The sequence below is a fragment of the Pseudophryne corroboree genome, chromosome 3 (assembly GCF_028390025.1).
Source record: "Pseudophryne corroboree isolate aPseCor3 chromosome 3, aPseCor3.hap2, whole genome shotgun sequence".
In the NCBI taxonomy this organism is placed as follows: Eukaryota; Metazoa; Chordata; class Amphibia; order Anura; family Myobatrachidae; genus Pseudophryne; species Pseudophryne corroboree.
This window is the reverse complement of record NC_086446.1, coordinates 491,752,715-491,778,038: the sequence shown is the minus strand read 5'-3', so window position 1 is coordinate 491,778,038 and position 25,324 is coordinate 491,752,715. Positions and strand designations below refer to the sequence as shown.

The window sequence follows — 25,324 nt, the reverse complement described above, 5'->3', positions numbered from 1 at the left end:
TGCACTTCCTACAGTCAGGGGTGACTATGGGCCTAAAATTGGGTTCCATTAAGGTCCAGATTTCGGCTCTATCGATTTTCTTCCAGAGAGAACTGGCTTCACTGCCTGAAGTTCAGACTTTTATTAAGGGAGTGCTGCATATTCAGCCCCCTTTTGTGCCTCCAGTGGCACCTTGGGATCTCAACGTAGTGTTGGATTTCCTAAAGTCACATTGGTTTGAGCCACTTAAAACCGTGGAATTGAAATATCTCACGTGGAAAGTGGTCATGTTGTTGGCCTTGGCTTCGGCCAGGCGTGTATCAGAATTGGCGGCTTTGTCATGTAAAAGCCCTTATCTGATTTTCCATATGGATAGGGCAGAATTGAGGACTCGTCCCCAGTTTCTCCCTAAGGTGGTATCAGCCTTTCATCTGAACCAACCTATCGTGGTGCCTGCAGTTACTAAAGACTTGGAGGCTTCCAAGTTGTTGGACGTAGTCAGGGCCCTGAAAATTTATGTTTCCAGGACAGCTGGAGTCAGAAAGACTGACTCGCTATTTATCCTGCATGCGCCCAACAAGTTGGGTGCACCTGCTTCAAAGCAGACTATTGCTCGCTGGATCTGTAGTACGATTCAGCTTGCACATTCTGCGGCTGGACTGCCGCATCCTAAATCAGTGAAAGCCCATTCCACGAGGAAGGTGGGCTCTTCTTGGGCGGCTGCCCGAGGGGTCTCGGCTCTACAACTTTGCCGAGCAGCTACTTGGTCGGGGTCAAACACATTTGCTAAATTCTACAAGTTTGACACCCTGGCTGAGGAGGACCTAGAGTTTGCCCATTCGGTGCTGCAGAGTCATCCGCACTCTCCCGCCCGTTTGGGAGCTTTGGTATAATCCCCATGGTCCTTACGGAGTCCCAGCATCCACTTAGGACGTCAGAGAAAATAAGATTTTACTCACCGGTAAATCTATTTCTCGTAGTCCGTAGTGGATGCTGGGCGCCCATCCCAAGTGCGGATTGTCTGCAATACTTGTATATAGTTATTGTTTAACTAAAGGGTTATTGTTGAGCCATCTGTTGAGAGGCTCAGTTATTGTCATACTGTTAACTGGGTATTGTATCACGAGTTATACGGTGTGATTGGTGTGGCTGGTATGAGTCTTTCCCGGGATTCAAAATCCTTCCTTATTGTGTCAGCTCTTCCGGGCACAGTATCCTAACTGAAGTCTGGAGGAGGGTCATAGAGGGAGGAGCCAGTGCACACCAGTTAGACCAAAAGCTTTCTTTTAGTTGTGCCCAGTCTCCTGCGGAGCTGCTATTCCCCATGGTCCTTACGGAGTCCCAGCATCCACTACGGACTACGAGAAATAGATTTACCGGTGAGTAAAATCTTATTTTTATTTCATGTAATGTGAGTTAGCTATGTGGCAAGGAGGGTACTTTGCCACGTTCTGATGCTCAGAACAGGTCTCACTCCTTGGGACAAGAGGCAGATAGGGTTAAGAGTTCTACTGCTCACTACAGCAAAGGTATTTCACACAGCTGCACTACCTGTGTGTGTATGTATAAAGGTTTGTGGGCACCAATGAACGGGGCTTCCTATGCTGGCAAGCCATCGGATGACAGAGAGGGCTGGTGTGTATTAACTGGTATTCAGGGAAGCCATATTTGGGGAAACAAATGTGATGTACAACATTTGTGGAGAATACAGAAGCTGCCTGATAAAACAACCAGAGTGAAGAGTTGTTCATTGTAAAGCAAACCTTTACAAAGTGGTGTCAGAAGTTTACAAAGTGGTGTCAGCCCTTTTACAACATTTTTCACAAATGACTACCACTTGTAGTCATCTGATGTTCTTGATCACTCCAGTAACACTATCATCCCGTATATAGACTAGAGATGAGCGGGTTCGGTTCGTCAAGATACGAACCCCCCCGAACTTCACCTATTTTACACGGTTCCGAGGCAGCCTCGGATCTTCCCGCCTTGCTCGGTTAACCCGAGCGCGCCCGAACGTTATCATCCCGCTGTCGTATTCTCGTGAGATTCGCCGCCATTTTCACTCGTGCTTTGGAGATGATAGCGAGAGGACGTGGCTGCGTTCTCTCAGTTTCTGTGTTCACTGTTCAGTGTGCTGCAAATATCTGTGCTCAGTGTGCTGCAAATATCTGTGCACGGTGTGCTGCAAATATCTGTGCTCAGTGTGCTGCAAATATCTGTGCTCAGTGTGCTGCAAATATCTACGTTCTCTGCCTGAAAACACTCTATATCTGTGCTGCATTGTAGGAGGACAGTGCAGAATTTTGCTAACCACCAGTATATATATATAGCAGTACGGTACAGTAGTCCATTGCTCTACCTCTGTGTCGTCAAGTATACTATCCATATCTGTGCTGCATTATAGTTGTGCGCAGTATATAGCAGGACAGTGAAGAATTTTGCTGACCACCAGTATATATATATATAGCAGTACGGTACAGTAGTCAATTGCTCTACCTCTGTGTCGTCAAGTATACTATCCATATCTGTGCTGCATTGTAGTTGTGCGCAGTATATAGTAGAGATGAGCGCCTGAAATTTTTCGGGTTTTGTGTTTTGGTTTTGGGTTCGGTTCCGCGGCCGTGTTTTGGGTTCGAACGCGTTTTGGCAAAACCTCACCGAATTTTTTTTGTCGGATTCGGGTGTGTTTTGGATTCGGGTGTTTTTTTCAAAAAACACTAAAAAACAGCTTAAATCATAGAATTTGGGGGTCATTTTGATCCCAAAGTATTATTAACCTCAAAAACCATAATTTACACTCATTTTCAGTGTATTCTGAATACCTCACACCTCACAATATTATTTTTAGTCCTAAAATTTGCACCGAGGTCGCTGTGTGAGTAAGATAAGCGACCCTAGTGGCCGACACAAACACCGGGCCCATCTAGGAGTGGCACTGCAGTGTCACGCAGGATGTCCCTTCCAAAAAACCCTCCCCAAACAGCACATGACGCAAAGAAAAAAAGAGGCGCAATGAGGTAGCTGTGTGAGTAAGATTAGCGACCCTAGTGGCCGACACAAACACCGGGCCCATCTAGGAGTGGCACTGCAGTGTCACGCAGGATGTCCCTTCCAAAAAACCCTCCCCAAACAGCACATGACGCAAAGAAAAAAAGAGGCGCAATGAGGTAGCTGTGTGAGTAAGATTAGCGACCCTAGTGGCCGACACAAACACCGGGCCCATCTAGGAGTGGCACTGCAGTGTCACGCAGGATGTCCCTTCCAAAAAACCCTCCCCAAACAGCACATGACGCAAAGAAAAAAAGAGGCGCAATGAGGTAGCTGTGTGAGTAAGATTAGCGACCCTAGTGGCCGACACAAACACCGGGCCCATCTAGGAGTGGCACTGCAGTGTCACGCAGGATGTCCCTTCCAAAAAACCCTCCCCAAACAGCACATGACGCAAAGAAAAAAAGAGGCGCAATGAGGTAGCTGTGTGAGTAAGATTAGCGACCCTAGTGGCCGACACAAACACCGGGCCCATCTAGGAGTGGCACTGCAGTGTCACGCAGGATGTCCCTTCCAAAAAACCCTCCCCAAACAGCACATGACGCAAAGAAAAAAAGAGGCGCAATGAGGTAGCTGACTGTGTGAGTAAGATTAGCGACCCTAGTGGCCGACACAAACACCGGGCCCATCTAGGAGTGGCACTGCAGTGTCACGCAGGATGTCCCTTCCAAAAAACCCTCCCCAATCAGCACATGATGCAAAGAAAAAGAAAAGAAAAAAGAGGTGCAAGATGGAATTGTCCTTGGGCCCTCCCACCCACCCTTATGTTGTATAAACAAAACAGGACATGCACACTTTAACCAACCCATCATTTCAGTGACAGGGTCTGCCACACGACTGTGACTGATATGACGGGTTGGTTTGGACCCCCCCCCCAAAAAGAAGCAATTAATCTCTCCTTGCACAAACTGGCTCTACAGAGGCAAGATGTCCACCTCATCTTCACCCTCCGATATATCACCGTGTACATCCCCCTCCTCACAGATTATCAATTCGTCCCCACTGGAATCCACCATCTCAGCTCCCTGTGTACTTTGTGGAGGCAATTGCTGCTGGTCAATGTCTCCGCGGAGGAATTGATTATAATTCATTTTAATGAACATCATCTTCTCCACATTTTCTGGATGTAACCTCGTACGCCGATTGCTGACAAGGTGAGCGGCGGCACTAAACACTCTTTCGGAGTACACACTTGTGGGAGGGCAACTTAGGTAGAATAAAGCCAGTTTGTGCAAGGGCCTCCAAATTGCCTCTTTTTCCTGCCAGTATAAGTACGGACTGTGTGACGTGCCTACTTGGATGCGGTCACTCATATAATCCTCCACCATTCTATCAATGTTGAGAGAATCATATGCAGTGACAGTAGACGACATGTCCGTAATCGTTGTCAGGTCCTTCAGTCCGGACCAGATGTCAGCATCAGCAGTCGCTCCAGACTGCCCTGCATCACCGCCAGCGGGTGGGCTCGGAATTCTGAGCCTTTTTCTCGCACCCCCAGTTGCGGGAGAATGTGAAGGAGGAGATGTTGACAGGTCGCGTTCCGCTTGACTTGACAATTTTGTCACCAGCAGGTCTTTCAACCCCAGCAGACCTGTGTCTGCCGGAAAGAGAGATCCAAGGTAGGCTTTAAATCTAGGATCGAGCACGGTGGCCAAAATGTAGTGCTCTGATTTCAACAGATTGACCACCCGTGAATCCTTGTTAAGCGAATTAAGGGCTGCATCCACAAGTCCCACATGCCTAGCGGAATCGATCCCTTTTAGCTCCTTCTTCAATGCCTCCAGCTTCTTCTGCAAAAGCCTGATGAGGGGAATGACCTGACTCAGGCTGGCAGTGTCTGAACTGACTTCACGTGTGGCAAGTTCAAAGGGCATCAGAACCTTGCACAACGTTGAAATCATTCTCCACTGCACTTGAGACAGGTGCATTCCACCTACTATATCGTGCTCAATTGTATAGGCTTGAATGGCCTTTTGCTGCTCCTCCAACCTCTGAAGCATATAGAGGGTTGAATTCCACCTCGTTACCACTTCTTGCTTCAGATGATGGCAGGGCAGGTTCAGTAGTTTTTGGTGGTGCTCCAGTCTTCTGTACGTGGTGCCTGTACGCCGAAAGTGTCCCGCAATTTTTCTGGCCACCGACAGCATCTCTTGCACGCCCCTGTCGTTTTTTAAAAAATTCTGCACCACCAAATTCAAGGTATGTGCAAAACATGGGACGTGCTGGAATTTGCCCATATTTAATGCACACACAATATTGCTGGCGTTGTCCGATGCCACAAATCCACAGGAGAGTCCAATTGGGGTAAGCCATTCCGCGATGATCTTCCTCAGTTGCCGTAAGAGGTTTTCAGCTGTGTGCGTATTCTGGAAAGCGGTGATACAAAGCGTAGCCTGCCTAGGAAAGAGTTGGCGTTTGCGAGATGCTGCTACTGGTGCCGCCGCTGCTGTTCTTGCGGCGGGAGTCCATACATCTACCCAGTGGGCTGTCACAGTCATATAGTCCTGACCCTGCCCTGCTCCACTTGTCCACATGTCCGTGGTTAAGTGGACATTGGGTACAACTGCATTTTTTAGGACACTGGTGAGTCTTTTTCTGACGTCCGTGTACATTCTCGGTATCGCCTGCCTAGAGAAGTGGAACCTAGATGGTATTTGGTAACGGGGGCACACTGCCTCAAGAAATTGTCTAGTTCCCTGTGAACTAACGGCGGATACCGGACGCACGTCTAACACCAACATAGTTGTCAAGGACTCAGTTATCCGCTTTGCAGTAGGATGACTGCTGTGATATTTCATCTTCCTCGCAAAGGACTGTTGAACAGTCAATTGCTTACTGGAAGTAGTACAAGTGGGCTTACGACTTCCCCTCTGGGATGACCATCGACTCCCAGCGGCAACAACAGCAGCGCCAGCAGCAGTAGGCGTTACACGCAAGGATGCATCGGAGGAATCCCAGGCAGGAGAGGACTCGTCAGAATTGCCAGTGACATGGCCTGCAGGACTATTGGCATTCCTGGGGAAGGAGGAAATTGACACTGAGGGAGTTGGTGGGGTGGTTTGCGTGAGCTTGGTTACAAGAGGAAGGGATTTACTGGTCAGTGGACTGCTTCCGCTGTCACCCAAAGTTTTTGAACTTGTCACTGACTTATTATGAATGCGCTGCAGGTGACGTATAAGGGAGGATGTTCCGAGGTGGTTAACGTCCTTACCCCTACTTATTACAGCTTGACAAAGGGAACACACGGCTTGACACCTGTTGTCCGCATTTCTGGTGAAATACCTCCACACCGAAGAGCTGATTTTTTTGGTATTTTCACCTGGCATGTCAACGGCCATATTCCTCCCACGGACAACAGGTGTCTCCCCGGGTGCCTGACTTAATCAAACCACCTCACCATCAGAATCCTCCTGGTCAATTTCCTCCCCAGCGCCAGCAACACCCATATCCTCCTCATCCTGGTGTACTTCAACACTGACATCTTCAATCTGACTATCAGGAACTGGACTGCGGGTGCTCCTTCCAGCACTTGCAGGGGGCGTGCAAATGGTGGAAGGCGCATGCTCTTCACGTCCAGTGTTGGGAAGGTCAGGCATCGCAACCGACACAATTGGACTCTCCTTGTGGATTTGGGATTTCAAAGAACGCACAGTTCTTTGCGGTGCTTTTGCCAGCTTGAGTCTTTTCAGTTTTCTAGCGAGAGGCTGAGTGCTTCCATCCTCATGTGAAGCTGAACCACTAGCCATGAACATAGGCCAGGGCCTCAGCCGTTCCTTGCCACTCCGTGTGGTAAATGGCATATTGGCAAGTTTACGCTTCTCCTCCGACAATTTTATTTTAGGTTTTGGAGTCCTTTTTTTACTGATATTTGGTGTTTTGGTTTTGACATGCTCTGTACTATGCCATTGGGCATCGGCCTTGGCAGACGACGTTGCTGGCATTTCATCGTCTCGGCCATGACTAGTGGCAGCAGCTTCAGCACGAGGTGGAAGTGGATCTTGATCTTTCCCTAATTTTGGAACCTCAACATTTTTGTTCTCCATATTTTAATAGGCACAACTAAAAGGCACCTCAGGTAAACAATGGAGATGGATGGATTGGATACTAGTATACAATTATGGACGGGCTGCCGAGTGCCGACACAGAGGTAGCCACAGCCGTGAACTACCGCACTGTACTGTCTGCTGCTTATATATAGACTGGTTGATAAAGAGATAGTATACTCGTAACTAGTATGTATGTATAAAGAAAGAAAAAAAAACCACGGTTAGGTGGTATATACAATTATGGACGGGCTGCCGAGTGCCGACACAGAGGTAGCCACAGCCGTGAACTACCGCACTGTACTGTGTCTGCTGCTAATATATAGACTGGTTGATAAAGAGATAGTATACTCGTAACTAGTATGTATGTATAAAGAAAGAAAAAAAAACCACGGTTAGGTGGTATATACAATTATGGACGGGCTGCCGAGTGCCGACACAGAGGTAGCCACAGCCGTGAACTACCGCACTGTACTGTGTCTGCTGCTAATATATAGACTGGTTGATAAAGAGATAGTATACTCGTAACTAGTATGTATGTATAAAGAAAGAAAAAAAAACCACGGTTAGGTGGTATATACAATTATGGACGGGCTGCCGAGTGCCGACACAGAGGTAGCCACAGCCGTGAACTACCGCACTGTACTGTGTCTGCTGCTAATATATAGACTGGTTGATAAAGAGATAGTATACTCGTAACTAGTATGTATGTATAAAGAAAGAAAAAAAAACCACGGTTAGGTGGTATATACAATTATGGACGGGCTGCCGAGTGCCGACACAGAGGTAGCCACAGCCATGAACTACCGCACTGTACTGTGTCTGCTGCTAATATATAGACTGGTTGATAAAGAGATAGTATACTCGTAACTAGTATGTATGTATAAAGAAAGAAAAAAAAACCACGGTTAGGTGGTATATACAATTATGGACGGGCTGCCGAGTGCCGACACAGAGGTAGCCACAGCCGTGAACTACCGCACTGTACTGTGTCTGCTGCTAATATATAGACTGGTTGATAAAGAGATAGTATACTCGTAACTAGTATGTATGTATAAAGAAAGAAAAAAAAACCACGGTTAGGTGGTATATACAATTATGGACGGGCTGCCGAGTGCCGACACAGAGGTAGCCACAGCCGTGAACTACCGCACTGTACTGTGTCTGCTGCTAATATAGACTGGTTGATAAAGAGATAGTATACTCGTAACTAGTATGTATGTATAAAGAAAGAAAAAAAAACCACGGTTAGGTGGTATATACAATTATGGACGGGCTGCCGAGTGCCGACACAGAGGTAGCCACAGCCATGAACTACCGCACTGTACTGTGTCTGCTGCTAATATAGACTGGTTGATAAAGAGATAGTATACTACTAATATTATATATACTGGTGGTCAGGTCACTGGTCACTAGTCACACTGGCAGTGGCACTCCTGCAGCAAAAGTGTGCACTGTTTTAATATAATATTATGTACTCCTGGCTCCTGCTATAACCTATAACTGGCACTGCAGTAGTGCTCCCCAGTCTCCCCCACAATTATAAGCTGTGTGAGCTGAGCAGTCAGACAGATATATAATATATATAGATGATGCAGCACACTGGCCTGAGCCTGAGCAGTGCACACAGATATGGTATGTGACTGACTGAGTCACTGTGTGTATCGCTTTTTTCAGGCAGAGAACGGATATATTAAATAAACTGCACTGTGTGTCTGGTGGTCACTCACTATATAATATATTATGTACTCCTGGCTCCTGCTATAACCTATAACTGGCACTGCAGTAGTGCTCCCCAGTCTCCCCCACAATTATAAGCTGTGTGAGCTGAGCAGTCAGACAGATAATCAGATATATATAATATTATATATAGATAATAGATGATGCAGCACACTGGCCTGAGCCTGAGCAGTGCACACAGATATGGTATGTGACTGAGTCACTGTGTGCTGTGTATCGCTTTTTTCAGGCAGAGAACGGATTATAAATAAAACTGGTGGTCACTATCAGCAAAACTCTGCACTGTACTGAGTACTCCTAATGCTCCCCAAAATTAGTAAATCAAGTGTCTCTCTAATCTATTCTAAACGGAGAGGACGCCAGCCACGTCCTCTCCCTATCAATCTCAATGCACGTGTGAAAATGGCGGCGACGCGCGGCTCCTTATATAGAATCCGAGTCTCGCGATAGAATCCGAGCCTCGCGAGAATCCGACAGCGTCATGATGACGTTCGGGCGCGCTCGGGTTAACCGAGCAAGGCGGGAAGATCCGAGTCGCTCGGACCCGTGAAAAAAAACATGAAGTTCGTGCGGGTTCGGATTCAGAGAAACCGAACCCGCTCATCTCTAGTATATAGTAGGAGGACAGTGTAGAATTTTGCTGACCACCAGTGTATATATATATATATAGCAGTACGGTACAGTAGTCCATTGCTCTACCTCTGTGTCGTCAAGTATACTATCCATATCTGTGCTGCATTGTAGTTGTGCGCAGTATATAGCAGGAGGACAGTGAAGAATTTTGCTGACCACCAGTATATATATATATAGCAGTACGGTACAGTAGTCCATTGCTCTACCTCGGTGTCGTCAAGTATACTATCCATATCTGTGCTGCATTGTAGTTGTGTGCAGTATATAGTAGGAGGACAGTGCAGAATTTTGCTGACCACCAGTATATATATTTAGCAGTATGGTACAGTAGGCCTTTGCTATTGATATATTACTGGCATATAATTACACACATTATAAGATGGAGAACAAAAATGTGGAGGGTAAAATAGGGAAAGATCAAGATCCACTTCCACCTCGTGCTGAAGCTGCTGCCACTAGTCATGGCCGAGACGATGAAATGCCATCAACGTCGTCTGCCAAGGCTGATGCCCAATGTCATAGTAGAGAGCATGTAAAATCCAAAAAACAAAAGTTCAGTAAAATGACCCAAAAATCTAAATTAAAATCGTCTGAGGAGAAGCGTAAACTTGCCAATATGCCATTTACGACACGGAGTGGCAAGGAACGGCTGAGGCCCTCTCCTATGTTCCTCATGACTAGTGGGTCAGCTTCACATGAGGATGGAAGCACTCATCTTCCCACTAGAAAAATGAAAAGACTTAAAGCTGGCAAAAGCACAGCAAAGAACTGTGCGTTCTTCTAAATCAATTGTGTCGGTTGCGATGCCTGACCTTCCCAACACTGGACGGGAAGATTATATGGAAACGGGGCCTGGACTGCACACCCTAGCTTATTATAATGGGATGTGCTACCTTGCTGGGACTAAGTACTGTAATACTACAACATAGGAACAAAGGGTGCAGGTGCACCATACACCATTAAAATTATTATAACCATAATATAATATTTGAGGTTCTTGGCATATATTGGCCAGTATATGAGCCTGCCCACCTACTTCACGGTGACCTCATCGGACAGGTCCCTAACACTCTGGACGGGAAGAGGTGGCGCCTTCCAGCATTTGCACGCCCCATGCAAGTGCTCGAAGGAGCACCCGCAGTCCAGTTCCTGATAGTCAAATTGAAGATGTCACTGTTGAAGTACACCAGGATGAGGATATGGGTGTTGCTGGCGCTGAGGAGGAAATTGACAAGGAGGAGTCTGATGGTGAGGTGGTTTGTTTAAGTCAGGCACCTGTGGAGACACCTGTTGTCCGTGGGACGAATATGGCCATTGACATGCCTGGTCAAATTACAAAAAAAATCACCTCTTCGGTGTGGAATTATTTTAACAGAAATGCGGACAACAGGTGTCAAGCCGTGTGTTGCCTTTGTCAAGCTGTAATAAGTAGGGGTAAGGACGTTAACCACCTAGGAACATCCTCCCTTATACGTCACCTGGAGCGCATTCATTAGAAGTCATTGACAAGTTCAAAAACTTTGGGTGACGGCAGAAGCAGTCCACTGACAACTAAATCCCTTCCTCTTGTAACCAAGCTCCTGCAAACCACACCACCAACTCCCTCAGTGTCAATTGCCTCCTTAGACAGGAAAGCCAATAGTCTTGCAGGCCATGTCACTGGCAAGTCTGACGAGTCCTCTCCTGCCTGGGATTCCTCCGATGCATCCCTGAGTGTAACGCCTACTGCTGCTGGCACTGCTGTTGTTGCTGCTGGGAGTCGATCGTCATCCCAGAGGGGAAGTTGGAAGACCACTTGTACTACTTCCAGTAAGCAATTGACTGTCCAACAGTCCTTTGCAAGGAAGATGAAATATCACAGCAGTCATCCTGCTGCAAAGCGGATAACTCAGGTCTTGGCAGCTTCGGTGGTGTTAAACGTGTGTCCGGTATCCACCGTTAATTCACAGGGAACTAGAGCATTGCTTGAGGTACTATGTCCCCGGTTCCAAATACCATCTAGGTTCCATTTCTCTAGGCAGGCAATACCGAGAATGTACACAGATGTCAGAAAAAGAGTCACCCGTGTCCTAAAGTATGCAGTTGTACCCAATGTCCACTTAACCACGGACATGTGGACAAGTGGAGCAGGGCAGACTCAGGACTATATGACTGTGACAGCCCACTGGTTAGATGTATTGCCTCCCGCAGCAAGAACAGCAGCGGCAGCACCAGTAGCAGCATCTCGCAAATACCAACTCGTTCCTAGGCAGGCTACGCTTTGTATCACCGCTTTCCATAAGAGGCACACAGCTGACAACCTCTTACGGAAACTGAGGAACATCATCCCAGAATGGCTTACCCCAATTGGACTCTCCTGGGGATTTGTGACATCGGACAACGCCACCAATATTACATAGTAACATAGTATCTAAGGTTAAAAAAAGACAATTGTCCATTTGTGGTCTCCTATGCACGATTATTTTGTATAAAATTTTGACTAAAGTTGATGACTACCGTTATGTTTTACCCCTCTTTTTTATAATAAACATAGTGCGTGACTATGCCCCGTAACCCTGGATATATTTATCCATTAGGAATTTATCTAACCCATTCTTAAAGGTGTTGACTGAGTCGGCCATTACAACGCCCCATGCAAGTGCTGGAAGGAGCACCCGCAGTCCAGTTCCTGATAGTCAAATTGAAGATGTCACTGTTGAAGTACACCAGGATGAGGATATGGGTGTTGCTGGCGCTGAGGAGGAAATTGACAAGGAGGATTCTGATGGTGAGGGGGTTTGTTTAAGTCAGGCACCTGTGGAGACACCTGTTGTCCGTGGGACGAATATGGCCATTGACATGCCTGGTCAAATTACAAAAAAAATCACCTCTTCGGTGTGGAATTATTTTAACAGAAATGCAGACAACAGGTGTCAAACCGTGTGTTGCCTTTGTCAAGCTGTAATAAGTAGGGGTAAGGACGTTAACCACCTAGGAACATCCTCCCTTATACGTCACCTGGAGCGCATTCATTAGAAGTCATTGACAAGTTCAAAAACTTTGGGTGACAGCGGAAGCAGTCCACTGACAACTAAATCCCTTCCTCTTGTAACCAAGCTCCTGCAAACCACACCACCAACTCCCTCAGTGTCAATTGCCTCCTTAGACAGGAAAGCCAATAGTCCTGCAGGCCATGTCACTGGCAAGTCTGACGAGTCCTCTCCTGCCTGGGATTCCTCTGATGCATCCTTGAGTGTAACGCCTACTGCTGCTGGCGCTGCTGTTGTTGCTGCTGGGAGTCGATCGTCATCCCAGAGGGGAAGTCGGAAGACCACTGGTACTACTTCCAGTAAGCAATTGACTGTCCAACAGTCCTTTGCAAGGAAGATGAAATATCACAGCAGTCATCCTGCTGCAAAGCGGATAACTCAGGTCTTGGCAGCTTCGGTGGTGTTAAACGTGTGTCCGGTATCCACCGTTAATTCACAGGGAACTAGAGCATTGCTTGAGGTACTATGTCCCCGGTTCCAAATACCATCTAGGTTCCATTTCTCTAGGCAGGCAATACCGAGAATGTACACAGACGTCAGAAAAAGAGTCACCAGTGTCCTAAAGTATGCAGTTGTACCCAATGTCCACTTAACCACGGACATGTGGACAAGTGGAGCAGGGCAGACTCAGGACTATATGACTGTGACAGCCCACTGGTTAGATGTATTGCCTCCCGCAGCAAGAACAGCAGCGGCAGCACCAGTAGCAGCATCTCGCAAATGCCAACTCGTTCCTTGGCAGGCTACGCTTTGTATCACCGCTTTCCATAAGAGGCACACAGCTGACAACCTCTTACGGAAACTGAGGAACATCATCCCAGAATGGCTTACCCCAATTGGACTCTCCTGGGGATTTGTGACATCGGACAACGCCACCAATATTACATAGTAACATAGTATCTAAGGTTGAAAAAAGACAATTGTCCATCGAGTTCAACCTATTTGTGGTCTCCTATGCACGATTATTTTGTATAAAATTTTGACTAAAGTTGATGACTACCGTTACGTTTTACCCCTCTTTTTTATAATAACCATAGTGCGTGACTATGCCCCGTAACCCTGGATATATTTATCCATTAGGAATTTATCTAACCCATTCTTAAAGGTGTTGACTGAGTCGGCCATTACAACTCCCTCAGGCAGGGAATTCCAAACATGTATCGTCCTTACCGTAAAAAAGCCTTTACGCCGTATTGTGCGGAATCTCCTCTCCTCTAACCTGAGCGAGTGTCCACGAGTTCTCTGTGTTGATCTAACCAAAAACAGGTCCTGCACAAAATCTGTATATTGTCCCTTATATATTTGTAAATGTTGATCATGTCCCCTCTTAATCTCCTCTTTTCCAGTGTAAACATGCCTAGTCTTGCAAGCCTTTCCTCGTATTCCAGCATCTCCATACCCTTAATTAGTTTGGTCACCCGCCTTTGAACCTTATCTAGCTTCAGGAAATCCTTTTTGTAGTAAGGTGCCCAGAATTGTACACAGTATTCAAGGTGTGGCCTCACAAGTGATTTATATAATGGGAGTATAATACTCCCGTCCCTAGCATCAATTCCCCATTTTATGCATGCTAATATCTTATTAGCCTTCTTTGCTGCAGTCCTACTTTGGGAACTACTGCTTAGTTTGCTATCTATGAGGACACCTAAGTCCTTTTCCAGTACAGAATCCCCTAATTTTACCCCATTTAGTAGGTAGGTGTTATTTTTGTTCTTGTTACCATAGTGCATTACCTTACACTTGTCTGTATTGATGCGCATTCTCCATTTCGCTGTGCGTGCATTACATGTGGGCAAATTCCAGCACATCCCATGTTTTGCACATACATTGAATTTATTGGTGCAGAATTTTAAAAAAAATGACAGGGGCGTGCAAGAGATGCTGTCGGTAGCCCGAAGAATTGCGGGCCACTTTCGGCATTCAGCCACCGCCTGCCGAAGACTGGAGCACCAGCAAACACTCCTGAACCTGCCCCGCCATCATCTGAAGCAAGAGGTGGTAACGAGGTGGAATTCAACCCTCTATATGCTTCAGAGGATGGAGGAGCAGCAAAAGGCCATTCAAGCCTATACAGCTACCTACGATATAGGCAAAGGAGGGGGAATGCACCTGACTCAAGCGCAGTGGAGAATGATTTCAACGTTGTGCAAGGTTCTGCAACCCTTTGAACTTGCCACGCGTGAAGTCAGTTCAGACACTGCCAGCCTGAGTCAGGTCATTCCCCTCATCAGGCTTTTGCAGAAGATTGAAGGAGGAGCTAAAATGGAGCGATTCCGCATGGCATGTGGGACTTGTGGATGGAGCCCTTAATTCGCTTAACCAGGATTCACGGGTGGTCAATCTGTTGAAATCAGAGCACTGCATTTTGGCCACCATGCTCAATCCTAGGTTTAAAGCCTACGTTGTATCTCTCTTTCCGGCAGACACAAGTCTGCAGAGGTGCAAAGACCTGCTGGTGAGACACTTGTCAAGTCAAGCGGAACGTGTCCCGTCAACAGCTCCTCCGTCACATTCTCCCGCAACTGGGGCTGCGAGGAAAAGGCTAAGAATTCCGAGCCCACCCGCTGGCGGGGATGCAGGGCAGTCTGGAGTGAGCGATGACATCTGGTCCGGACTGAAGGACCTGCCAACGATTACTGACATGTCGTCTACTGTCACTGCATATGATTCTCTCACCATTGAAAGAATGGTGGAGGATTATATGAGTGACCGCATCCAAGTAGGCACGTCACACAGTCCGTACGTATACTGGCAGGAAAAAGAGGCAATTTGGAGGCCCTTGCACAAACTGGCTTTATTTTACCTAAGTTGCCCCCTCTCCAGTGTGTACTCCGAAAGAGTGTTTAGTGCAGCCGCTCACCTTGTCAGCAATCGGCGTACTAGGTTACTTCCAGAAAATGTGGAGAAGATGATGTTCATCAAAATGAATTATAATCAATTCCTCCGTGGAGACATTCACCAGCAATTGCCTCCAGAAAGTACACAGGGACCTGAGATGGTGGATTCCAGTGGGGACGAATTAATAATCTGTGAGGAGGGGGATGTACACAGTGAAAGGGGTGAGGAATCGGACGATGAGGAGGAGATGGACATCTTGCCTCTGTAGAGCCAGTTTGTGCAAGGAGAGATTGATTGCTTCTTTTTTGGTGGGGGCCCACACCAACCAGTCATTTCAGCCACAGTCGTGTGGCAGACCCTGTCGCTGAAATGATGGGTTTGTTAAAGTGTGCATGTCCTGTTTATACAACATAAGGGTAGGTGGGAGGGCCCAAGGACATTTCCATCTTGCACCTCTTTTTTCTTTAATTTATCTTTGCATCATGTGATGTTTGGGGCCATTTTTTAAGTGCCATCCTGTCTGACACTGCAGTGCCACTCCTAGATGGGCCAGGTTTTTGTGCAGCCCACTTGGGTCGCTTAGCTTAGTCATCCAGCGACCTCGGTGCAAATTTCAGGACTTAAATAATATTGTGAGGTGTGAGGTGTTCAGATTAGACTGGAAATGAGTGGAAATTATGGTTATTGAGGTTAGTAATACTATGGGATCAAAATGACCCCAAAATTCTATGATTTAAGCTGTTATTGAGGGTTTTTTTTGAAAAAAAACACCCGAATCCGACAAAAAAGTTTCAGGAAGGTTTTGCCAAAATGCGTCCGAATCCAAAATACAGCCGCGGAACCGAATCCAAAACCAAAACACAAAACCCGAAAAATTTCCGGTGCACTAATATAGACAGACTTCTTGAAAAACTGCCAACAGATATTATAGAAGTTATAATTTGGTCTGATGATCCTGCTTCTCAATTCAAAAACAGGTATGTTGCAGAGGCTTGAAAATTCTAACCACAAAACACAACAGAAGAATAACATGGAAGTACTTTGCAACATCACATGTCAAAGGGCCTGTTGATGGAGTTGGTGGTGTCATCAAATGCCATGTGTTAAAAGTAGACTATGTACTGTAAACAATGCAATGGACTTTGCTATTGCAGTACATCCAACTTCCAAGATGACCGCTATTCTCATGGATGAAGAAGACATTCTTCAAAGAAGCAAGACATTGAAACTTTCTTCATTGCTTAGAAATTGCATAGCTTTTCACACAATCAACAAAGTTCATCACTTGGAACTCCTTAATGGTGAAGTAACTGGGCATATGACAACATCAGAAGCAAAAAAAGCAAAGGCTGGAGTAGAAAAACAGGGAAATGAGCTTGAGTTGGATGATTGGTTGGTGGTAAAATACGACAGTGAGCTTTAACCAGGAATTGTAACCAGTACTAAAAATGGTGAATATAAGGTTAAGGTTATTGAGAAAGATGGAAAGTTATTGAAGTAGCGTACAAATAAAGATGAAATATATAGCAAAGACAAGATAATCAGATAAATAAATCCTCCAAATTAACCCTCCTCCCGATGTTACTTAATTTTGATAGTGAAATGTGATTATGTAATGTAAGTTACCACATGCTGTAATGTGAGCTATCAAGTGTTTCTTTTTTAAAAGTTGTTTTAGATTTCCCCAAAACTTACACATTAAAATGCTTTTTAGACTCCTAGAAGTTATGAGTAAAATTCAGGAGTACCTGGACTTAAGACAGAGCAGAATTTCATGTTTGTTAAATGTCATACGAAACTCGTTTCTTTAAAATGTAATGTGAGTTACCAGGAATAAAATTCAGATTTTTTTGATTAGGTAATAAAAAAAATAGCAATTCATGTAAACAGTTTTTTTAAAGCATGACCTGTCTTATTATTTTCTCAGTAAATACAATTAATTTCACATAAGTTCCTTTTTGCTGTTGATAGCCATGCATGTACTTGATACAGGAAAGTATTCGCAGTGCTTCACTTTTTCCACATTTTGTTATGCTACAGCAGTGGTGGCCAACGCGTGGCTCTTGAGCCGCATGTGGCTCTTTCTTTATTCAACTGTGGCTCCCAACACTCAGAGTCACGTGACCACAAGAGATCTGTAGACCGCTGCACTCCAGCCAGACATGCAGCAGCACTACGTAGACTGAGAACTGAGGGAGCCAAATACACATGGGGAAGCTGGCTGGAATGACACAGGCGGGTGGTGGCTGGAGTGACAAATGAGGGAACTGAAGTGTATTATGTGATACTGGCTTTTCAATATATTTTATGCAGATCTGGCTTTTTCAATTATTTGATGTAGAAGTGGCTTTTTCATTGTATTTTATGTTGGATCTGGCTTTTTCAATGTATTTTATACCACGGGCGTGGCCTAGCAGGCACAAGGTCACACCCCATTTTTGCAAGTGCGCCTTCGGCCCGAAGTCGGCTCTTTGATGTACCTAACAAGATTTCTTGGCTCTTTGTCTCTGACAAGTTGGCCACCCCTGTGCTACAGCATTATTCCAAAATTGAATTAATTAATTTCTCCTTCATCCACTAGGGGCCACTGGAGCGTAGTTACAATGGGGAAATAGTAGGCAGTAATTGGGAGCTGGCACTTTAAAAATTCTCACACTGTGGCTAGCTCCTCCCCTACTATCTCCCCTCCAAGCCAGTCTTAGTTTAGTGCCCAAGGTAGCTGGTTCACTTGGGTTTAGCTAAAGAATTTTTTCTTTTTTCTTTATTATTTTATTTTTCTTTCACACACGCACAGACTGGCAGCTCTGCCAGTGCCAGTCTGCACCGCGGGAGCAGCCGGCGGGGTCCCATCGCAGCTGCGTGCGGCTCGGGATGGGCCTCGGCTGAGGGAGACACTGAGCTCTCCTGAGTTGGCGGACACCGCTGCGTGCGGCGCGTGTCGGGGCCGCTCAACCAGCAGAAGATTCCGGCAGCAAGGCAGCGGTGAGTATCAAAAATGGCCGGACACCGCTGCTTGCGGCGCGTGTCGGGGCCGATCGGTCGAGCAAAACTCAGCTGAGTGCGGCTCCTGACGACACTACATCAGGACAGCGGTGAGTACAATCTCCCCCCCTCCAGACTGATGTATGTTTTTACTTGATTTAATGTGTAGGCGCACTTACTGATTTGACTTGGCGCCATTATGTGGGGGGCGGAGCTTCAGCCCGCTCTGTAAGCGGGCTCAGCGCTCTTCACTACACGGCTGCAGCATGCAGGCAGCCAGGTGATATATATATTTACATCCCGCGGGTAATACATTCTCCCTGCGGGTAATACAAGGGCGGAGCTAACTCCCGCTCCGTTCGGCGGGCTCAGGCTCTCCTCTCCCCGACCGCAGCACTCCCCGCTCCCCGGCCGCAGCATACAGGCGCCCGGGGAGATACATCTCTCCAGGCGGCTGGGGAGATACATTTACACTCTCCACTTAAGACCGTTCCCCGGCCGCAGCATACAGGCGGCCGGGGAGATGCATTTACTAAGTGAGGCGGCCGGGGGATACAGGGACGCTTTTCCGCTGACTATGCAGCGGATTCAAATTTGGCACCGAAGCAAGGGGGCGGAGCTAACTCCCGCTCTGTACGGCGGGCTCTCTCCGCTCCCCGGCCGCTGCAGCATGACACGCCGCTCCACAGTCCCCCGCTCCCCGGGCCGCTCAAAGCTCATTTCCTCTCCTGGCTGTGCAGGGAGGATTCTGTGCATAGTACAAGGTATGAGGGGGGGTGATGGCTTATAACAGCGGGCTCCCCGGCGGCGGCTCCCAGCTCGGTTACTGTCTCTAGGCAACACACCTGTCTCTGGGGTTTTTAGTTTTTCTAGGCATTGTTGTTGCTGAAATATAGCTACATTCCTCCCTGCAGGGGAGTCCTCTGCCCGGCATTTTATACATGTAGATCAGGGAACCTGCTCTATTACACATAGACAGTATTTATCTACCCTATTAGGTTCACATACACAGTATTTCTCTACCCGGTTGGGTTCACTGTGGTGTGTGTGTGTGTGTGTATGTATGTATGTATATATATATAGGTATGTATATATATATATATATATATATGTATATAGATAGATATATAGATATGTTTATATATATATTTAAGTGTGTGTGGGTATGTATATAGATATATGCATACAATACCATATATAGGGGATAAAACAAACACTTCCGCAATGTTTTCTAATAACAAAATACCCCACCTTGCCACATAACATTTTCCCCCATCTTTTCTCGAAGGCTGGTCACCATTTTGGAAAGCCAGCGCAACCTCCGAGAAACTTCTGGTGCACCTAAATTAGCAGTACACTACATACAGGGCGGGGTGTTGCCTTCCCTTTATTATTCCTTGGTGTCACTAGTTACTAATGCTATTAGTAATTTGGGGAATGTATTTAAGGCATCAGAAGCGCTGTGGCTCAGTACGCTAGTAGCGGGTATCTGAACATCCAAAAAAAAAAAACTTTAAGGGGAGCTCCTATAGCCTAGGGCTAAGACTCCTGTCCCACAGCGCAGCATTACTGGTTCAGGTCTCCGCTGCTCCAGAAAAGTTTATTTGAATCGTGTCGGTCACTATACATTATAGTGCAGACCTTACATAGGGCTGTGTTTATTTAACCCACCTTTTCTCCTTTCGTTTGTCTCACCTGGGATAGTCAAAGAATTCCCTCTTAGGTGTGAAGTATGCGGTGGAGCCATCTGCTTAGCCCTCCACGCACCTGCAGGACACTCCTGTTTGAACAGCTCAGATTATACAGGTAATGTCGCTGTTGACCAGAGACCTGGTACGTCATTTCACCTCTCCAGGTTTCTAAAGGAACCTTGTTAACCTTCCATGTTACAATACTAATGATGTCTATTTTCTGTGGAGTCTGAACCAGTGTCTCAGAATATCCAGGTGCATTATACAGCAGTTCGGCTGATACTGCAGGTAAATAAGACGGACACGTCAAGTCCATCAGGGTTCGACGCCGATGACGAAATGGCAGCGACTGGTCCAGTTTCGGAGTAGCTGGACATGCTCCGGTAGGCGGCCGGCAGACACCCGAATACACAATTTCAGGTATCAAACAATGTGTGTTTTCCTATCCTTTCCCCGCAGACGGCACAAAAGGGTATCAGAACCTCTCCAGGGTATACCCCTCGATGTATCGCCGGTCCAACAAGCTGCCGTTTTCCTGAGGCAACCTGGCTCAGGGATCCATCGAAGACACATATACGGCAGCGGGGTTCTACCTTGTCCGGAGCAGGTAGGTTGTGGAACAATTGTCCTCTAGGTTACAGGATGTTTTGCATCAGGATCAATTGATACTTGGGTACAGGTCAGAATCACGATTCTGCTTTATGTTCTTTGGAGGTCTCCACGTCTGTAGACTCGGAACCTGCATTTTCGCTTGGGCTGTCTTAACCCGACGACCTCTGGGGCTGCGACAGTGACAGGTGAACATGAAATCCTACGGGGCAGATGGTTCAGGGGAAGGAACTTTCTGCAGGATTTCTTGAACCATTGGAGGTAAGTCCACTTTGATTTCTCCTACTACTGCCCCAGCTCCAAGACAGACCTTTATCGGTCTTTCCTTTAGATTTTTCCGTGCCCATTCAAGCTTTCGACTCCACACGGGCGATATCTCCGTACCCAGGGGGTCTCAGGGTAAAAAGGCTGAAGCAGAGGTTCAACATCCTCGGTCCAGTCTAATTTTCGGTCATCCTATACACCCACTACAGGTCAGACTTTCCTACCACCTGGAGGGTTCCAGGGTAGGCGCAGGTCGGTGGGACAATGCTTGGGCGGTTACAGACTAGATTTTGGGGTACAACCGTCTCAGGAGTCCCTCGGCATGGATCGGCCGATTCACAATGACAAGAGTCATAATGCAGGCGGCGCTCCATATGCTTCTAATCGCAAAGGGTGTTGTTCCCTGTTTTTCACATATCATTTGAATCGGGACAGTTCTCAGGCCTTTGTTTTCTTTTCACGTTCCGAAGCCAGGTGGCTCGGCCAGGCCTATTCTGGCCTTAGAATCCTTTCAGTCTGTGATCGCTAGTTTGAACAAAAAAGGGAGTTTTACGTGTCCCTTGTCTTCAGAGATGCCTGTTTACTGATTTCCGCTGGGTTTCCTTATCGGGCTTTTCTCAGATTCGCATTATAGGATTCTTATTTTCACTGTCAGTCTTTTCCTTTTGGTCTCTCTTCCGCTCCCACAGGGTTCAGGAAGATCACAGAATAACTCTTTTTCAAGGGCAGGAGGTGACGTTGGTTCCCTAATGGGACAATCTACTGCTACTATCCCACTCTGTACATTAGGGGCTTCTGAATATCCGGAGGATCCAGGAGCTTCTGGTTCGACACAGATCCAATTTATGCTCCTCATAAACGTTTTCTCAACAGGGTCCGTTGGAGGATTTTTACTTCCTCGGTACCAGGTACTCTATTTCTTCAGTCAAGCTGCGACCTAATGAGTGGTCGCCTACATTCCCTTCTGAGCGGGGGACAACAATCTTCTTTCCAGGTCAAGCCACCAGGTCAGACTCCCGGGTGAGGGAACATTCCCCGGAGTTTGGTCAGCTGGTCCGCTGTGGGCGGAGATTTCGGATCGACCTCAGGGCGTTCTGACTGACTCTTTAACCCTTTCCTACTCTCGGACGTGAGCTCTGGCGGCAATAGCCGAGGATGCCCTCAGGGTTCCTGGGAGTTTCGGGTTATTCTATCCTGCCTCCTTTTCTATTTCTACCTCACGGTCGATAACACAGGAGGGGAATATGCGTGCTAGTCCTCTCCGTGGCTCTGGTTGGGCCTCGCATGACTTGAAGATACAGCTACACCTGTTGTCAGTAGAGGAGCCTTGGCTCCTACCTCGACTGGACTGTCTACTTCAAAAGGGTCCTTTTCTTTGTTCATCTTACACTGGTTTCGTTTAACCATGTGACTGTTCATGAGACCTCAGAAGGGAGGAGTTCCCTAGTTCGGTTAGGCCTACTGGGCCCCAATTTCAGAAGTCTGTTACCTCTTCTCGCTTTTGCCACTTTTGGAAAACTTTATGGGACATAAGGATAAAAGGGGTTTTCCCCTTCTTTCAGTTACCATTCAGCCGTCATCTTTGGTTTCTCTGGGAGGTTTTGCTCCGCTGCGCTTCAAACCACACTGACCGGAATTTTAGGTCTCTGCCTTTTTCGGTTTTCTTCCAAAAGAGATTAGCCTAGCGGCCGTAAGTTCGGCCTCTTTTTCAGGGAGTACTCTATTGGCAACTCCCCTGGCTGAGCTTCGGCCTCAGCGGTCGTTTCTTCCAGAGGGGATGTCCATTTTTCATATAAATCTGACACTAGTGTTTTTCGGTCCTCTTTGAATGTTGTCAGGGCTCGCCGACTCTCTCTACAGAGGTCTTAGGCTATTCGATGAAGTGTTTTTTTTCTTTGTTCTGTACGATGCTCCCGTGCTAAATAGCCGGGGTCCCAGCATACGCTGGGCCGTTGGATACATCTGACCATCAGACAGTCTTCTTGGCGGTTGCTAGGGAGCCTCCATTTTCCATTTCAGCGCACTTTACGCGCGTTGTAAGACCTTCATGGGCGGCTGCCCGTGGGGTATCCATGAATACTTTGTCGGGCGGCTACTTGGTCGAACCGACATTCGTTTTGTCAAATTCTACAAGTTTGACACTTTTGCGGCCTCTGCATCACAGTTTGGCCGAGCAGTTTTTACAGGACTCTCAGCGCTCTCCCACCCGTTTTTGGGAGCTCTGGGACGTCCCCATTGTAACTACACTCCAGTGGCCCCTAGTGGATGAAGGAGAAATCAGGATTTTGGTACTTACCGATAAATCCCTTTCTCCGATTCCACAGGGGCCACTGGACGCCCGCCCAGCGCTGTTCCTCCTTGTTTTTTGCTTAACGGTTTGCAGATCACCATATGACTGCTTGTTGAGTTCAGGCTAGCCTGGTTTTTTGTCAGGTTCGGTTCCAGGTTTGGTTTCGGTTATCCTGGTTTACAGGGCGTCATTAACCTCCTCTACCTTACGGTTTGTTTATTCCAGCTCTCCTCGGGCACAGTTTTACGTAGACTGGCTTGGAGGGGAGATAGTAGGGGAGGAGCTAGCCACAGTGTGAGAATTTTTAAAGTGCCAGCTCCCAGTTACTGCCTACTATTTCCCCATTGTAACTACACTCCAGTGGCCCCTGTGGAATCGGAGAAAGGGATTTATCGGTAAGTACCAAAATCCTGGTTTTTGTCCTCAAAATTCTACACACAATACCCCATAATGACTATGTGAAAAAAGTTTTTTTTAGATTTTTGCAAATTTATTAAAAATAAAAAACTAAGAAATCACATGTACATAAGTATTCACAACCTTTGCCATGAAGCTCAAAATTGAGCTCAGGTGCATTCTGTTTCCACTGGTCATCCTTGAGATGTTCCTACAGCTTAATTGGAGTCCACCTTTGGTAAATTGAGTTGATTAAACATGATTTTGAAAGGCACACACCTGTCTATATGAGGTCCCACACTTGACAGTGTATGTCTGAGCACAAACCAAGCATGAAGTCAATGGAATTGTCTGTAGACCTCCGAGACAGGATTGTCTTGAGGCACACATCTGGGGAAGGGTACAGAAAAATCTGCTGTTTTGAAGTTCCCAATGAGCACAGTGGCCTCCATCATCCATAAATGGAAGAAGTTAGGAACCACCAGGATTCTTCCTAGAGCTGGCCGTCCGTCTAATCTGAGCGATCGGGGGAGAAGGGCCCTAGTCAGGGAGGTGACCAAGAACCCGATGGTCACTCTGTCAGAGCTACAGCATTCCTCTGTAGAGAGAGGATAACCTTCCAGAAGGACTACCATCTCTGCAGCAATCCACCAATCAGGCCTGTATGGTAGAGTGGCCAGACGGAAGCCATTCCTTAGTAAAAAAGCACATGGCAGCCCGTATGGAGTTTACCGAAATGCACCTGAAGGACATTCAGACCATGAGAAACAAAATTCACTGGTCGGATGAGACAAAGATTGAACTCTTTGGCATAAATGCCAGGCGTCTTTGGAGGAAACCAGGCACTGCTCATCACCAGGCCAATACCATCCCTATAGTGAAGCATGGTAGTGGCAGCATCATGCTGTGTGAATGTTTTTCAGTGGCAGGAACTGGGAGACTAGTCAGGATAGAGGGAAAGATTAATGCAGTAATGTATAGAGACATCCTGGATGAAAACCTGCTCCAGAGTGCTCTTGACCTCAGACTGGGGTGACGGTTCATCTTTCAGCAGGACAACGACCCTAAGCACACAGCCAAGATATCAAAGGAGTGGCTTCAGGACAACTCTGTGAATGTCATTGAGTGGCCCAATCAGAGCCCAGACTTAAATCCGATTGAACATATTTGGAGAGATCTGAAAATGGCTGTGCACCGTCGCTTCCCATCCAACCTGATGGAGCTTGAGAGGTGCTGCAAAGAGGAATGGGTGAAACTGCCCAAAGATAGGTGTGCCAAGCTTGTGGCATCATATTCAAAAAGACTTGAGGCTGTAATTGCTGCCAAAGGTGCATCAACAAAGTATTGAGCAAAGGTCGTGAATACTTATATACATGTGATTTCTTAGTTTTTTATTTTTAAGAAATGTGCAAAAATCTAAAAAAAAAACTTTTTTCATGTTCTCATAGGGTATATGTGTAGAATTTTGAGGGAAAAAATGAATTTATTCTATTTTGGAATAAGGCTGTAACATAACAAAATGTAGAAAAAGTGAAGCACTTTGAACACTATCCGGATGCACTGTATGTCAGTTTGTAATGTGAGTTACCATTGAATGGCCCAACTGCACCCCTTTGCTAAGATGGCCACTAATGATAGTGAAGCTAATTTATACACCAGATACACATTTTGTTGGGGAAATTGTTGTATCATACTCAGACACCCTTTAAAATGTTCCTTTCTCCTTTATCAGCTTAGTTTTATGTAGAGTATTTTAAGAGAAACATGTTCTAAATGAAGCAA

General features: G+C 46.6%; 1 long non-coding RNA gene across 2 annotated transcripts in view; it reads left to right on the top strand.

The window, feature by feature from the left end:
- Positions 1 to 17,187, top strand: part of LOC135057936 (uncharacterized) — a 40,458-nt gene extending 23,271 nt beyond the window's left edge. Inside the window, exon 4 of one of the 2 annotated variants that reach the window (XR_010244476.1) lies at positions 16,288 to 17,187. This is a non-coding gene — a long non-coding RNA (uncharacterized LOC135057936). The remainder of the gene's footprint in view (positions 1 to 16,287) is intronic. The other variant, XR_010244475.1, reaches the window with a different exon arrangement.
- The last annotated feature ends 8,137 nt before the right edge of the window (positions 17,188 to 25,324 follow it).